The following is a 16,228-nucleotide window of genomic DNA, read 5'->3' as shown; positions in this document are numbered from 1 at the left end:
CAGGTGGACTCCTGACAAATACAGAGGCATACAGCAGGTTGTCTCTATTTCAGATCATTTTCTACAAAAGTAATAAGCCCAGTACAGCCTATTGCTGTACAGTATTGCTGGCAGCAAGCACCTTGGTAAGGCTTGTATTGTTATTGCTACTAACACATAATGCAACAAAGAGGGATCTTGCAAGGATTGTATTATTTTGCTACAAGGAAACAGAAAATAATATTAGTGCATGAGTCACTGCAGTACCTTGGAAGGTCTAGAATTTTCATAGTTTGCCTTTAATTACTGGACATAAGGATAAGGAAAAAAAATAAACAGCAAAATAAACAAAAATAAATCAAGACACACCTACAAAGAAAGACTCCACATTCTGAGAAACGAGCAAGACTGACACATGGGCACAAAACAGAACAAGCTGATCTTGTTAACAAAAAAATTTTGGAGACTCTTTTAAAGTTTTGATTGTCTTTGCACTAGTGAGAAAAATGAGTCCAGAGAATGCAGTACCAGCAGGGGTGAATAATTAACTGCATTTCAAAGTTCCTTAATTAATACAATATAGTGCAAGTGTGTATATAGAGTGTGAATATGCACTACAATAAAATATTTTCCATCCAGCCTGCCTGTACTTACATTTTAAACAGTTAGGATGTATTTTATATTTTGATACCTAGAAATGTTTTGATATCTATAAATACATGTTGATATATTTAAAGAGCACTCTAGTAAATGTATTACCTACACTTAGCTTCCAGGAAAAGAAAATCTTTGGTAATGCACTGCAAGGTAGTGATGTGAGGGACCATAGTGACACTCACCCCTTGTCTCCTATCCGCAATTTTGAAGATCATCACTATTCTCAGACTGCATGTGACAGAAAAATGGGAAGGAAAGGTCAGGAAAATGTCAGAAACCAAGTTGAAATTTGAAGACAAGTCCATGGTGTGCAATGAGGAAGGTCACAAGCCTCTGTTTCTCTTTGTAATGGTAACTGCCTTGGATCAACACATTCTCGTTCTGCTTCTGCTGCTGCTCAGCCAAGCCATGAGAACTCAGTTTAGTGCAAATGCCTTTGGATGTTGGCAGATGACTTAGTCCTCAACAACAGCAAGAAACAAGCTTTCTTTTTGATACCAGCAGAAAGACTACATCTAGACCACAGATTCACTCCTGCACAGAAAAGTTTGACCACAGGCTATTAGAGAACTTACTGGCCTCCTGCAGATTTCTGATTCTTCAAGAGAGATCTATATAAGCTACAGGCCAAGATGAGAAAAACTGTGTGTATCTTGATTTTCAAATATTTCTGAGACTGTCCCAGAGGACATCTATTTAACATCAAAACCAGTAAACTGTTAAAGAAAAAATCTCCACAAAAGCAAAAGACAGCTACTTACAGCTACCCATGCCTTATGAAGGAGTGCCAAGCAGAAATCCTCACATTCCAGTGATTCTATGCAAGTAAACTTACTTATTTGGGAGGCAATCTTTAAAGTGGGCATAGAATGAGCATTATCAACTCACTCTATGAAAAAGGAAGTTCAGAATTTCATAACTTAGTGACATGGCTCAGGAATTAAGCAACAAGAAGCATTTCAACACATACTAACAGCAGCTTGTGTGAGTGGGCACCTATGTCAAAGGAAATGTGTCTTTAAAATTTCTCTTTAAAAAGAAAAAAAATCCTTACACATTGGGAATCGTTTGTCTCAGTGCCATCAAGAATAGTTCTTTTCTTTACTACATTATGGAAGCTAGATTCTAATCTCACCTTTAAGGCCTTTTGGGAACCCTCGCTTTCTAAGAAAATAATGAGCAGCTCTGGCAGTGCAAAATGCCTGTTACTCTCTAGAAGAGAAGTCCTGTATTTTGGCTTTTAAGAAGTGGAAACACATGAATAAATTCAGAGAAAGGATTTCTGTGAGTTACTTTCACTTGTAGCCTCACTATTTTTACAGTAATAAACTGTATAGTAGTAAGTTATTATTTTCCTGTAGCAGGAAACTTGTAAACAAGACAGGTCTTGTCATTTGCTCCTCTATTTTTGCTTCTCATCCTTGTGGTCTTTATATCCAACTTCAGCAGGAGGCCTCCAACACTTGCACCATGCAAAATTCAGCAGAAACAAGCATGCCCTGACTGCAAAAAGCTCCTGACTCCTTTCTGCATTGACTGTTACATTATTGAAATGGCATGAGAGAATTTTCAGGAAAAGAAGAAGACTTGACAATTTCCACCATGCCTCAATTAAAAACAAAAACCCAAACAAACAAACAAATAAAAACAACACCAGCAAAAAAACTTGTTAAGATACAATCCCCTAGCATCAGGCATGGATGATGCCAGCAGCTCTCTAGACAGCCAGACACTCACCTGACACAACACCCACTCCATGCAGCTTCTTTAGAAGTCCATTCCTCAATTTGTTGGTTTTTTTTTTAAAGCAGGAGGAGCTGAGTTCTACCAAAAAGGGGAGTCTGTGTCTACTGTACTGCTGCTTCATGAACTGTGAGAACTTACACATCAGAAAAATTATGTTTAATGATCAATAAGAGTTCTATAAATACACAAACTGAAGACATAACAGGAGACTGCATGGTCCAACACCCAGCCCTGAAGCAAAATTGGCAAAAATGTCTAACCCATCCTGGGAAGTTAAATATGAGGAAACTACATCATCAGAAGTATGAACTATACCTCTCTCAGCTTCATAGAAGAGAAAGAAGAAGACAGTACTTTTTAATGGTTCTTCAGTTGAAAGCTGTCTGATGCTACCAGTGTAAATCAACCACTCTCATTTTCTCCTATCAGCAGGGCAAAGATCCTCAGCATTCTCATGAAAAAATGGAGTTTAAACATCATCATATCTCAATACTGTTCCCTATTTCACCCAGAAACTTCTGACCCTTTCATTCAAGCTCTGAATCTATAATCTGAAAGCTCAGTATGAATTATAATGATCTTTTTGATCATATTACTTCTAACAACCTCCTGCAACTGTAACAGCAGAAACATTAAATTTTCACACTCTTTCTTCTCAAAATTTCAGGTTATAGAAGGAAGAGATAGCTGAACAGAAATTAATGAAAGAAAAATTGCAGTTTTCAAAGTTTGTGGTTTGCAGTTACCTTTGACTTCAACACTACAACCATTAGGAGTGATTGCTGTCATCAACAGGAAAACAGCTGCATCCCACAGTCTGCAAAGGGCACTCACTCACCTGGACTCCATCACAAAGAATTCACTAGCATTATATCAGTTATTACATTGCCATTTATTTAATTTATTTTATTTCAGCTTCCATTAAGCTTTTTATGACAAGTAATTAAGGCTAATTTGTAAGACTGGGATTTATTTTTTTTTTGGAGGGGGGTGTATTGACTCTTGAACTAGTCTATTTCCATTGCTTCAGTAAACTGTAATCTAATATTTAATTTTAAGCCATCCCACAGTATCATGGGACACAATACAGCAAATCTGTAGTCTAACAGGTTACAGATTCAGCTGTTAATCAGTCCCTCTATTCCATAACAAGAAGAAATTTTAATAAGTTGTGACATTCATACCTGAAAGCTACAAAATGAAGACGAAGCACCCCAGAAATGATTTTCAGTTCAGTCCTATGTGATCCAAAACAACCAATCTCCAAAATGCACCCACTCCCCAACTCAGAAGAAATCACATTTAAATTTAAGACATGTGTTTGTCACAGCAAAGACATGTGCATATGTGATTTATCAGAAGTGATGCTAGAAGTGGATATAAATACCCAGCTGACCCAGCACAGCACAGAGCAGTGGAGGATTGCCAAGCTGACCTCGAGTGCATTTCTCTGAGCACAGCACACATCCCGTACCTCTGCCACCTCCCTCTAAAGCAGCAGCTGGCTGCTAGGAACACCTATGCTTCCTATTCAGTGTTCAATACTTGATTCTAAAGGGGAAAATTCATCCATTTTGTTTTCACAAAGAGCTTGAAAAATAACAGTGATATAGCTGAAAGAGATTCCAGTCACAATTATTTAGACATTGAGGACTTACAGTCTTTCTCAGTGATCTCTCTGGAGAGCTGAGGGATTATGATGCTTGGATTTGTAAGCAGAAAGATTTGAGAAGTTCTTTTGGGATATACAGGAAGCCTGTGTGTTAAGGGCAGTACTTGATGATAAATATTTGCTTTTTACTCTCTCCTCTTTGACAGCAAGGATCTCTGCTGGATGCTGGTTTAGGAAGGCAACCAACCTCTAACCCAAAATAAGCAGAATTGTTATTTGTGCTCAGAGGAATGTTTCTGTGTTCACACTGTGGTCTCTCCTATTTCCAGGAATACAACAGAACAATAGCTATATTTGATTATAATAAAAAAAAAACTTTTATTTTTAAATAAACAACCAAAATTAATGAGTACTTTGGGGCTACAGTTTGTTGCTCATACACTACACCACAGCAAAGGAGAAAGCTTCAGAAATTCTGGAAACAGTAAGTTAGCAGTATTTTGCCCTCATCTACTCAATATCCAGTTTCAGTAGAAAACTTTTTTTTCCCCCCTAGCCAACAGGGGGAAAAAAGTGCTAACTCCTTGAAACAGGAAAATTAGATAACAAAACTGAAATTCCTCCAGTCCAATCCATAATTTGGCTCAGATTTGCAATCAAGAAAGCAGAAGAGGAGCTGCTAGAGAACACTGACATGCACATAAGCACTGAAGATTTTTGGTATCTGAGAATATTGAGGGTGGGTGCTGGTGGTGAGGCTGCTTGGCTGGCTGGTTTGAAGCCTATCAACAAGCCAGGCCCTGCAGAGTTATTATTAATCATGATCAAATCACATCAGGTTGTCAACATCTGATTGCCCTTACACTTGTACATTCTGTACGTGTCCCTTGGAATTAAAATGGTAAAATATTAATCAGCAGTGGCAGCACACAAGATATTTTCATGCAGCAAAAGTCAAATAAAGTGGAAATTACTCACAGAGCTAAACAAGAACAAAAGCTCTAAGTTTGATTTGTGCCAAAATCTTCATGCTATCCATGTTATTATTCATCCAGTGCACACTGGATTTTTTTTCTAAAATTTCTTTCAAATAAAAAGTGTTTAGATGAACAATGCCATAAAAGGAAGAAGGGAAAAAAAAAACCAGAATGCACATCTACACACACACAAAAATATACACACTTTAATTTGGGTCCCTTCCCTTTCCTGCAGATTCTCAGCAGCTGCCCAACTTTTTGCCAAGTCCTGGCCACATGCACCCATGACTCTGACTCACCATTTTACACTGCAAGCACTGCTAGTTATTCTTCAGTTGCTTCCTAATCTTTTTATGGTTTAGGGCATCATCATTATGGCTCTGAAATGAGTTGCACACAGAAAGACACACTCTGTGGTAAACACACCTTTAAGAACTAAAAATCACTGAAGTGTTTACAAACCACAAAAACCCCCACAAACAAATAAAAAAACCCAACCAAACAACAGTTCAGTTTTGCCTTCTCCAAGGATTTCTTTGACCTCTTTTGTACAGGGCTTGAACATCTTCATTGACTTGCAATATAGCCAAGACATTAATCAGAATATTCTGTTAAGCCTTTCTATCAACTACCATGACTGACATGAGACTGTGGGGAGGGAATGAAGGTGGGGGTGGAAATTATGACTTTTTACCTCTTCCAGAACTGAAACTATTTATATGAATGATGACATTCTCATAAGACTTTCAAAGCAGATGCATAAAGCTGGGAAATCAATTCAAAATCAAGGAAATAAATACCCAGCAACAACAGGCATGTATTTGCTGTCCTACCTTGAGGAATATATTTTTGCAAGATTTGGATCCTGCAGCTCATTATCACCTTATCTGTTGTTTTTTTAATGTACCTGAACTCTTAGAAGGAAAAATGAAAAATGAGTATTCAAGAATAAATTCCATCTTAAGTCTATAGTTCCTTCAGGACAGAAGCTCACAGTAACTTAAAAAATGAGGAAGATGTCTCAAGATACAATAACACATATTACATGACATATTCAATGAGAACATAATTTAAGTTCTTGCAGCTATGGAGTTGAACTAGAGGAAGCAGGAATCATGACCAAAACATGATTTCTTTTGCTACCCAAGACAAAGCAGATTGTGCATTTTTTTCTGCTTTAGGAGGCACAACAACTGCTTTATTTCCCTTACAAAGAACAGCAATCAACAGGAAAGGTTATTTCAGCAGGCCCATGCTTTGGGCCATTTATATTTCCAGTTAAACAGCAAGCATCTAAACTCTTAGAGGAACATTTGCAGACCACAAGAGGCAAGCAAGGGTTGTCAGACCCCCTCCGGATCAAGTTGCACTGCTCATGCAGTGAAGGAATCATAGAATGGTTTGAATTGGAAGAAACCTTAAAAACCAGCTGGTTCCAACCCCCTGCCATGGCAGGGACACCTTCCACCACACCAGAACGATCAGAGCCCCATCCAGCCTGGCCTTGAACGCTGCCAGGGATGGGGCAGCCACAGCTTCTCTGTGCACTCTTTCAGTGTCTCTCTACACTCACAGTAAAGAATCTCCTCTCAATATCCACCTAAACAGGAGGCAATACTCCAGATGTAGTCTGACCCCTAACAGGCTCACTTTCCATGACCCAACACAGTTGGTGCACAAATTGTCTCATGAGCTCCCCATTTCATTACTCCCTAAGCACCAGATTCTGCTGTTGCACAGAGATTTTTCCATTAGGGACTGTAAAACCTTTTTTATTTTGCTCATAATTAACTGCATGGAAGTTCAATCCATTCATCCACTTCCTCTCAATCCATTTTTCCAGTCTGAAAAAGTCCTTCTGAAAAGCATCCTTGCCCTACCCATATCAGCTGCTCCCTCTCTATGTAATTTCATTCCCACACTTGTGAAGATGCTCTGCTTTCCCTTGTCCAGGTAGTTCACAGCAGCATGGAACAGTATCAATGTCAGGATTAACCCAGAAAAAATGGGATTCCTTTTCTTTCCCTGTCTGCCACTTGGCTGGCCTATCAATTGACCAGTGTCTCCTAAAGGACTACCAAAAGTGCTTTGGGAGCCAAACCATCTCCAGAATCGCTGTCTGACCATGGTGTCCATACCCAAAGAGCGACATTCCCCAAATGTAAGAACAACAGCAGAAGGTGGCTCCTCCTCTAAGCTTAAATACCAGTTTACCTCCAGGCAAATACCAGTTTACCTCCAGGCAAATTGCTTTACTTAGAGCATAATTTAAAGTACAAGAATCTCATCAGTAACTGTTAGTCACTCTCTGTCTCCATCTGCTATGCTTCGAGTGTTTTAAGTTCTTCCCTGTCCTGAACTGTTTGTGTACATGACAGAAGGAAAGCATAAACAAAGAAAGAGACAAGAAGAACTTTGCAAAGCTGTTCTGGTGGGTTTCTTTCCCAAGGGTCCTTTGAAGAGCTTTTGAGTTCAGTAACTTCATAGAACAGAAAGAATGTTTACATTTTTGGTGTATGAAGGCACGGCACAACTATTTGTATAAAAATAAATTGATATCATAAATGTCAGAGTAAGATGTTAGGTTTGGGTTCTTTGGCTTTTATTCAGAGGGGCAAGGATTAGGAAAATATAATAGCAATATCAATTTATCGTTATTCACAGAGAAAAAGTTTGCAGATAATTTCCATAGATGAAGTGCAGCACCACCTTGGAACTTAGCTAAAGTCATATGCAAACTGGTGACACATGCAGTGCCCCAGGAAATTTAGAAACTAACAATAAGCACAGCTGCTAAAATATCCCCTCAAACAATGCAGTTCATACCATGGAAAAAAAACTAATTTGGACTCTTTTTCACTCATCTAGAATTTTTACTTTTGGCTGAGCATTAAATCTTGCACAGTTTATTTAGGATGGAGAGGAATAGCTTACACGATTACTCTGGGGCAATGGAGAGATGAAGTTTAGATGAGAGGTTAAGTTTAGACAAGAGATCATAGATTATCCAGAAGACACCATAGAAAACATGTAAAGTTAGTTTAAAAAGCCTTTCCATTCAGAAAGGTGGCTCCACCTTCTATGAGATAAATGAGCTCCATTAGAAACTATGGTACCTTACTCCTTTTTAAAGAAAATTCACTCTCACCGTGCCCTTCTCACTTTCAAGTGCAAAACCAATTTAGAGATATCTGCATTTGTCACAGAGATGCTTTGATAGAAAAGAAAATATGAAACAAAACCAAAGCCAAACAAACAGAAAACCATTAATGAAGAAATGTGGGAAATATGATAATCCAAACAACAATGGAATTATGCTGATATCCTGCATGGAGAACTTAAAACATAAAAAATTCCTATGGTAAGCTACCGAATTGCTTCAAGAAAACTAAGTTCAAAGTCTTTGTCTCTACAATAAATTTTTTCTTCGACATATTTCTTCCTCAGTTCTCTGTGCAGATTTCTGTGTGCATAACCCCAGCAGCATTAACAATCCCAATGACTATGAGCACAGGAGGAGGAAGCAATCATTAATTACTTGAGGCTGTGCAGATATTTATGAGGCAAGAGAAATGAACATGCAGTTCTTGATGGCACCCGTGGTGTTTTTAGGCAGTTGCATGTGAGGAGAAAAAAATAAAGGGCCTCAGGAATCAAAATAAAAATCAGACTTTGTTTTAATAATGGATAGAGGAAAGTGCTTTCCTATTAGAGGACAAATAAATATCACCAACTGCCTGACACAAAAGGGAAGGGGAAAACAACAGGAAAACTTGCCAGCTGGGGAAAGCGGTAATCAACTGCCAGGGATCATTTTAGGGAGGCAGCTGCTTGTCTTTGCCAAGTTTCAAGAGTTAGCTCTTCTAAAAGTATATTTGAAAAATGCCACTGGGGAGTTCAGATACTGACCTTGTATGGAAAAATTCCACTGAGAAGACAGCAAATTTCCAGGATCCCGGGAATTTTGTTAAAAGTCATCTCATGATTTCCCAGGTTCAGCATCAAAAGAGCTATTCCAAAAATGCAACCAATGTTGCTTTTTTCTGCTCACATCCCTACCCACAGGGCTGCCAGTCTCCCATGTGCCTGTCTGGATTTAGTTCTGCACATCCCACTCCAAAGGGAACAACTTCTAGACTGAGAATGTTGCTACTACTATATCATCACTAATCTATTTTTACTGGCTGATGCACGGGGCTGCTGGGAAGACAGCAGATATAACATTTCTCTCGGTATTTTAAGATTATTCATGTACAGACCTCTCAGCAATACTATTTGTTGATATTTTAGAGAAGCACTGTTAATAAGCTCACTAGTATTTTAGGACTTAAAAGGCCTAAATCTAGTAAAAAACCCCAACCAAACAAAAAATCCAAGACGAAAGCAGCAAGGTTTTCCTCATATAACAGTGTGCTTGAAACTAAACTACTTTTTTCAGATAAAGTATTTTTAAGAGAAAAGTCTGACTGTATGGCACAGCATTGATATCAAGAGACATGAAGGATGATCAAACCACCATTGTAGTATTTCTGAGAGTTTAACAGAAACCCCCTCAAACAGGTGATGCAGGAAGAAGTGAGGTAAAGGGGCACAAACCAACAAAAAAAAAAGGGATTCATTATATAACATCTGCACTTAGGTTTCAAATATATCTCAGAGGATCAGCTGGAAAAAGCATTGAAAAGACAGGTGCAGGAAGAAACCCATAAGCAGAGTGTCATGCCCTTTAACACCCCCACAATCAGCTGACATTTATTTTAACCCCTCAAGACAACCAGGAAACATTTATTCCAGATTACAAACTTTTAGCCAGAAATTCTGCCACCCTTTCTCTTGAGTCAGAAACAACCAAATGACCTAAAATTCACCACTTTTGAGGGAAGAAGCACATGCAATGTTTTTCCTCTGTATTAACAAGGGTGGGTATTACCCAGTGTGTGTGGGGAGCTACTTAGCACTGAAAGTGATAATTTGCCAAAAGACTAGATGGCTATCATCAGGTACTGTTATAAAAGCTTAAACACCTATGTAGCAAGCATGACAAAAAGCAGAAGCCACAGGAAACCACAAACATTATACTAAATAAAGAGCAGAATTCTGCTGGAACCTGACAGTTCATTATTTTGTGGTGCTCCCCTCCACCATTATCCCAACAGCAGCAATCCAGTCATGGTTATTGTGTTTCACTGCTGTTTCAGAGCAATCAGCATGGATGTCACTTTCAGTGACAGATAAATCTCTAAGGCATATGAACTTCCTGATGAGAAAGTAGCCAGCCAGCCATTTACTGACCTATTTACAGAACAAACTGGTCCATGAAACAGGAACCTCAACATCCTACTTCAGTCTCAAAAGTCTTATCAAGGAACACAGAAGGAGAGAGAAAACCTAAAGACAGGACACCAAAGAAGCCTTTTGTAAGGACAGAGTGGCTTGACTACATTCAAGCTAAATTTAAATTTTAAAAAAATTAAATTAACATTCACACTGCAAAAGTCAGTTAAAAAGTGCCTTCTTTACAAATGTGTTTCTTAGCCCATCTTTCCACTGGGCTAATACATATAGAACAGTGATGTTTAAAAGTTCAAGTGTCAAGATATGTAAAAGTGCAAAGAAAGTTTATCAAGTTTACAATTATCTGTCAGAGATTGTATCTTCTGGAGGTGTGAAGATAAAATACATATCTGGAATACATTCAAGAGAAGGACAAAAGTTTTAAAAATAAACCTTACTGCAGACACTGACACTTTGCTCACCAGTTTCATTTTGACTATTTGACAGTCATAAAATACTCATGAGGAACGCTTACTTTTTCCTTTATATTTTTAATTTTTGTTTCAAAACAGACACAAGTTTTACAAAAAAAACCCAAGCTATTCTCTGAGATATCTGGGTGATCACTGGGAACCTTCACCCACATAAGGACTGCATTTCATTAAATTTGATTCTCACTGCTATTACAGTGCTGTGTATCACAGCATCTGTGTTCAACAGATCTTACAGTCATGTATCCTACAGATTCACAGTTATAGTGCAGTTTGATTTAAAAAAATAGGATAGAATTACTATGAGCTCTTTCTAGGCAATGTCAGGATCCTAAAGACAAAAATTCACAGGAAGATTACATATCAAGGCGGTAGAGAAAGAACACAGGGCTAGGATTTCTTGAGCTGTGGCAGATATCTCACATAAAAGGATGTCCAAGAGAGGAGAGAATAGAAACTTTTGAGCCAGAAAGTGTCCTGAACAAAGCTATGTATGGCCAGCTCAGATCATTGAGGAAATCAGAGGGAAAGAAGAAATGACAGTAAGAAAGAGCTCATGACAGAACCAAGTTAGCAAAGAACTTTCCAGATCAGGTGTCTGTGGGAGAATCACACACCTTGCACATCAGCCTCCCCTACTGAGGCTGAGCATGCAAACTGAGAGATGGTGAGTCTAAAACCCAGACAAACTTGCCATATATCCTCAGCATGTGTAAATTACAGCTGTCTGTGTGTGGCTTGGTTTGTCTTGGTTGCTTTAGACATACAGGAAGCAGCTTAGGAAGATGGGAAGGTTAATTTTTTTTCAAATGTGTGACAGATGACACTTCAGCTAGAGACAGTAAGTGCAGAAGTCACCTGTGCTTTTGGTTTTTGGACTTACAAAAGCAAAACTGGACTCTCCTACCCCAGCCTGGCTTCTGTAAAATTTACAGAACTGAAATGAGCAACATTAATGTACTTTCCTCTAAGCAAACATTTTCCATTGAAAATGGTATTTCATGCACATAGCATCAGTTCTTTATTCTGTGTTCCCAGAACTCCTACAATGATACAAAGGCCTTGTTTAAAGAATAATTTTCTTTCCTCCTTGCTTCAAACCACACACAAGCTCCATTGAAAGAGAAGAACTTCATGGTTCCAGCAAGACAGCAGATAGGAAATATCTAAATAAGGCTTTTCATCTGTCAAAAAGTACAGGTAGACCAATGTAACTCATCCTTTAGTCATATAAGATTTGTGCTTTGAGGTTATGCTTTCCCAAACAAGACACCATCTACACTTCAAGTACAGTGAGCAGATTTACCAAAAAGAGAACAAGTGGAAAAATAAGTCTGAAGAGCAGCACTCAGCTTTGGTGGTGTTCAGTGTACTCAAAAGCTTGACTTCCGACCTTTTTTACTCTCCTTAGATGTACCAGAAAGACCCTGCCATTCTAATGGCTCTGGCCTGGCTGAAATCTCAACCCTCTATCTTTGAGCACACAAGTGGTTTTGAAGTGGGCTCCACATTCAGGTCCCACCACACTGAGTTTAGCGCAGAAAATGTAAAAGACTGAACACCAGTACATAAACCATCTACAAAGAAAACCATTCCTTTTAGAGGTCAACAAGTGGTTTCAATATACCACCAGGCAAAACTCACTCAGGTTTATGTGGCCATCTTGCAAACACCATGGCAAAGAAGATTTAAGTGTCCATTGGATCAGGATGGCAATCTAAAGCCCACCACCAGCACCAGTGGTCTGTCACTGACCATCCTGCAACTCCCAAGTTGGAGCAGTCCTGACAGGAGTCACTTCCAAAAAAACACTTCCATTCCAACAGCAGTAGGATATCAAGTGTTCATTGTTCCAAATATTAATTGAGAAATAAAATATTTTCAATAACTGAAGCATTTTTAAAGAAGAAAAGAAGTAAATCCATATGGATCACCGCAGGCTTCCATGTGATATATTCTGGAATGTGAACATTGTGAGCCCAGGAGTCAGTGGAAGGAAGGAATGCTTTACCTTATGCAAAGCAGCTTTGAGTACTGTGATCTCAATATCAGGACCTTACCCAGCATGTGTGTAGAGTGCTGTAAGAGCTTCTAAAAACAGCCTTGATCACTACCAAATCACGTTAATAACCATAAAATGCATGATAAATTGAAGAAGTGGAATTTGGGGGGTTGTACTTGTTTTTCCTGCACATGACAACCAAAATTAGTTAAAACAATGTACTAACACCTCACAGGAGAATTTTCAAAAGTTCTCCCTTTCATTTACCTTGCTCTAAAAGGAAATAAGTGGTAGCTTTCCCTTTTCATGGGAAAATGAGCAGCTCTCCATCTTTGGTACTCTCTTCCATAATTGTGGAACTAAATAGCACAGCAGAGACCTCAGTGACACGTTCTTCATCTTAAGCCAGATTTAGAACAGCCTTGAAAGGAATGCCATGCAAAGACTCACTTTCTAATAGAGCCCCCTCTCTCCATCTTTGATCCTCACAAACTCGCTCTGACAGCTACAATACTGAAGAGGTCACCACCACAAGCTGGCTATTCTGATCATCACCTCCGAGAAGCGGGCGCCCCAGGAAAGATGCAGCAAAGCAGTTCATGGGAACAGCACAAATAACAGAGTGAGCAAAATGGAAATTCAAGGGCAGTGACACGCCTGGCTACTGCACAGCCATGTCATACAGTTAATGGAATTATGTGGCAGCAGTCTTTCCCAGAAAAGTAAATCACTGAAACATTTCTGAAGCTTGCCTGCCAAAAACCTCATATTTCACTTATTATCCTTTCACAGCAGCAAGTTGTTCACAGACTAAATTTCCCTCATTTGAGCTATGCATAAACCCTTTAGACTGATCTATTTAACAAAAATGAAAGTCACATTTTAAAAATAGGGAAATTGTTCCTAAAAGGCCTCTATTGGAGCTTGTATACCCCACCAACACTCCTTGTAATTGCACACACACAATATGTACCCATACACCTTGCAGTCCCAAGCACCTTTCATTTTTCCTGAACTATTTCCAGCAGTTTTATGGAAAAGAGGTTATTTATTCTTGAAGAAAGCACTTCCATTATTCCAGGGCTGAGCAGAGTGGCTGCTGCAGCAGGTCAATAAGGCACTGCAGGAAGGGCAGCACTGCTCTGCTCCCCCTTCAGAGACAGATCACAAGCACTGCCTTCATTAACAACTATTGACTACCCTCTCTAATTACTGCATCCTAGACCTCGCATTTTCACTGCAGCACCAACCTCAGCTGTCCACAGAAGCCATTTACTCAGCTTACATTTAGCTTTTACTGACAATTAGCAATTACAGAAAAAGGCTGAAAAGGGGCAGAAATCATTGTTTTATAGATAGACACTTCTGGGTTTCCAAAAATAGTTAAAATACCTAGAAATTCACTTACTGATATTAATCCACCAAATTAGATACCTGAATCTGTTGGTTTACATGTATAAAGTTAGAAATAAAAATCCAATATTCAGACTTGTAACTTAGCGAAGTGGTTTTCAGAAGAGCTCAATCTCAATATCTCAGAAAACCAGGATATTTAGCTGTTACATATGCAGGTAAAATCCTGGCTGCAGAATAGAAAACTCCAAACTTGCTCTCACAACTCTCTGATTAACCCCACTGAGAAATATCTTTGCTTTTCCTATGCATAATTTAGAAACAGACAATCAATCCCAATTAACTGCAGGCAGGAATTTAATTCTGAATCACATTGTTGGCAGAATAGAATACTGCTTTTCTATTCCCCCCCTCCCCTTTCTTTTTGTCCTTCAGTGTTTCTCAGTAAACAAATCCCTGATTACTTTTTCACTTAAACATTTGCTGCATTAAATATTTGCCTTAAGGTAAGAAGTTCTGTGGAAAACTACAACATCCACACCCTACCGTATTCTTCTGAAGAATTCTTGTCTACATACAGGAATTTATTTACTTACCAGTGAAGACATCTACGAGCATTTGGTAAGAAATTGGGGATTCACATTTTCTCCTTAGGTGAAAAGAGATTCTTTCTACACCAGGCTGACTTTGTGCTATATCCTCAGAGCCACCACCCAAGGTGGCTGCACAACCTGTAGACTGAAGGGCCCACTGCCTCTTTCACTTCCTTTTGTGGTTTTCAAGGCCAAAACTAGAGGGAGAGCTTTTGTTTCCCCACCAGACTATTGCACTCTTCAGTTATTTTATGAACATGTGGAAATGTTTTTAAAGCGAGAGCTTTATTCTTACATTTTGTTCTTATTTGTGGATGCAGAGGAAGATGGCAAGACCCCACACAAGCTCAGAACACCTCCACTTCATGTTTGCTGTTCTCTCTGCATGCATAACCTCCTCCAGAAAGCAGAAACTTCAGTGATAGTGAAATTCCACCCAGACAAATGGAAAGCACAGTAGTGTGGCTACCAGAGGAATATATTGTCAGGCTGCACTCATCATTCCCTGCAGAGCAGTATCATTGCCTGCTGAGCATTCCCCATCCTTCCCACAGGAATGAGTGAGCTGCCATCAATAGAAAGTGAGATTTCTGTCACCCATACCTGATCCTTGCCAGTTATCTGTAAAACAAGGCATCCACATTGAAAACAATTATGAGATGGTCATAAACACACTTCACACTCCCAGCTGTTTGGTAGAAGGAAGAAGTAATTTTTTTTTTTTGTTTTGAGATCTGGGACACAAAGAACGCTCATTATTACTGCAATTGCTTCTCAGTTTTGCAAGTGCAGTAATAAACTCATATAAAACAGTTTTGGAATAGTCCTGCAGCTGAAACATTGTGTATTCATTTCACACTGGGTCAGTGTTTTGAAGGATGTCTCTTCACAGCACAGCTCTCAAAGCAATCTCAGTATCAGCCAGAGCAGGCCAAAAGCAATAATCTGATAAGCCATTCCTGTTTCTCTAATTTAATAGTCTGTGGTGTAAAAACACCCTAAAATATAGAAACATCACCTGCAATCTTCTCATCCATACTCCTTTCCTTGCTGTTTATGCAGCAGTAGAAGCTTTGATAATTATTTGTCCAATAAGATAGAGATATCAATCAAATAAAACATAGTAGCTGCTTCCTCTTTTTGAAGGTAAATGGAGTTCTGATCCTTTAAAGTTTCTTTTGCAGGGAAGACAGTTCTGAAGGTAAAACTATACTTATCACACAGACTAAGATAAATAGGTCAAAACTATTTTATCAAAGGAAATAGTTTCAAAACCTTTGAAGGCTGATTATTTGCTCCTGAGATGAAAAATACATATACAAATGAGAACATTACAAATGAAAACATTATGGGTTTGAATAAATAGGTTGTAAAGAGCCTCAATCCATTCAAAACAGTATTACTTGCTATACAGGGCTGTTTGAAAATAAAATAAAAATGTACAAAAATTTTCTAAATTTGGGACACAATATAGTACAGGATCCAGCATTTTGGCTTACAATTTGACAAAACAGTCTTAAAAATCATTTGTTCTTACTTAGATG

The 16,228-nt window shown here is 38.7% G+C and overlaps 1 protein-coding gene across 2 annotated transcripts in view; it reads right to left on the bottom strand.

Moving 5' to 3' along the window:
- FGD4 (FYVE, RhoGEF and PH domain containing 4) overlaps positions 1–14,708 on the bottom strand; it is a 91,599-nt gene extending 76,891 nt beyond the window's left edge. The window contains exon 1 of one of the 2 annotated variants that reach the window (XM_063154074.1): positions 14,688–14,708. The gene's annotated coding sequence lies outside the window, so the exon portion shown is untranslated. Of the gene's footprint in view, positions 1–8,880; positions 9,027–14,687 lie in introns of those variants that run through there. The other variant, XM_063154077.1, reaches the window with a different exon arrangement.
- Positions 14,709–16,228: the final 1,520 nt, after the last annotated feature.

The sequence above is a fragment of the Melospiza melodia genome, chromosome 4 (genome assembly GCF_035770615.1).
Source record: "Melospiza melodia melodia isolate bMelMel2 chromosome 4, bMelMel2.pri, whole genome shotgun sequence".
Lineage (NCBI taxonomy): Eukaryota > Metazoa > Chordata > Aves > Passeriformes > Passerellidae > Melospiza > Melospiza melodia.
Note: the sequence above shows the minus strand (reverse complement) of the source record. Positions and strands in the feature narration are given on the sequence as shown.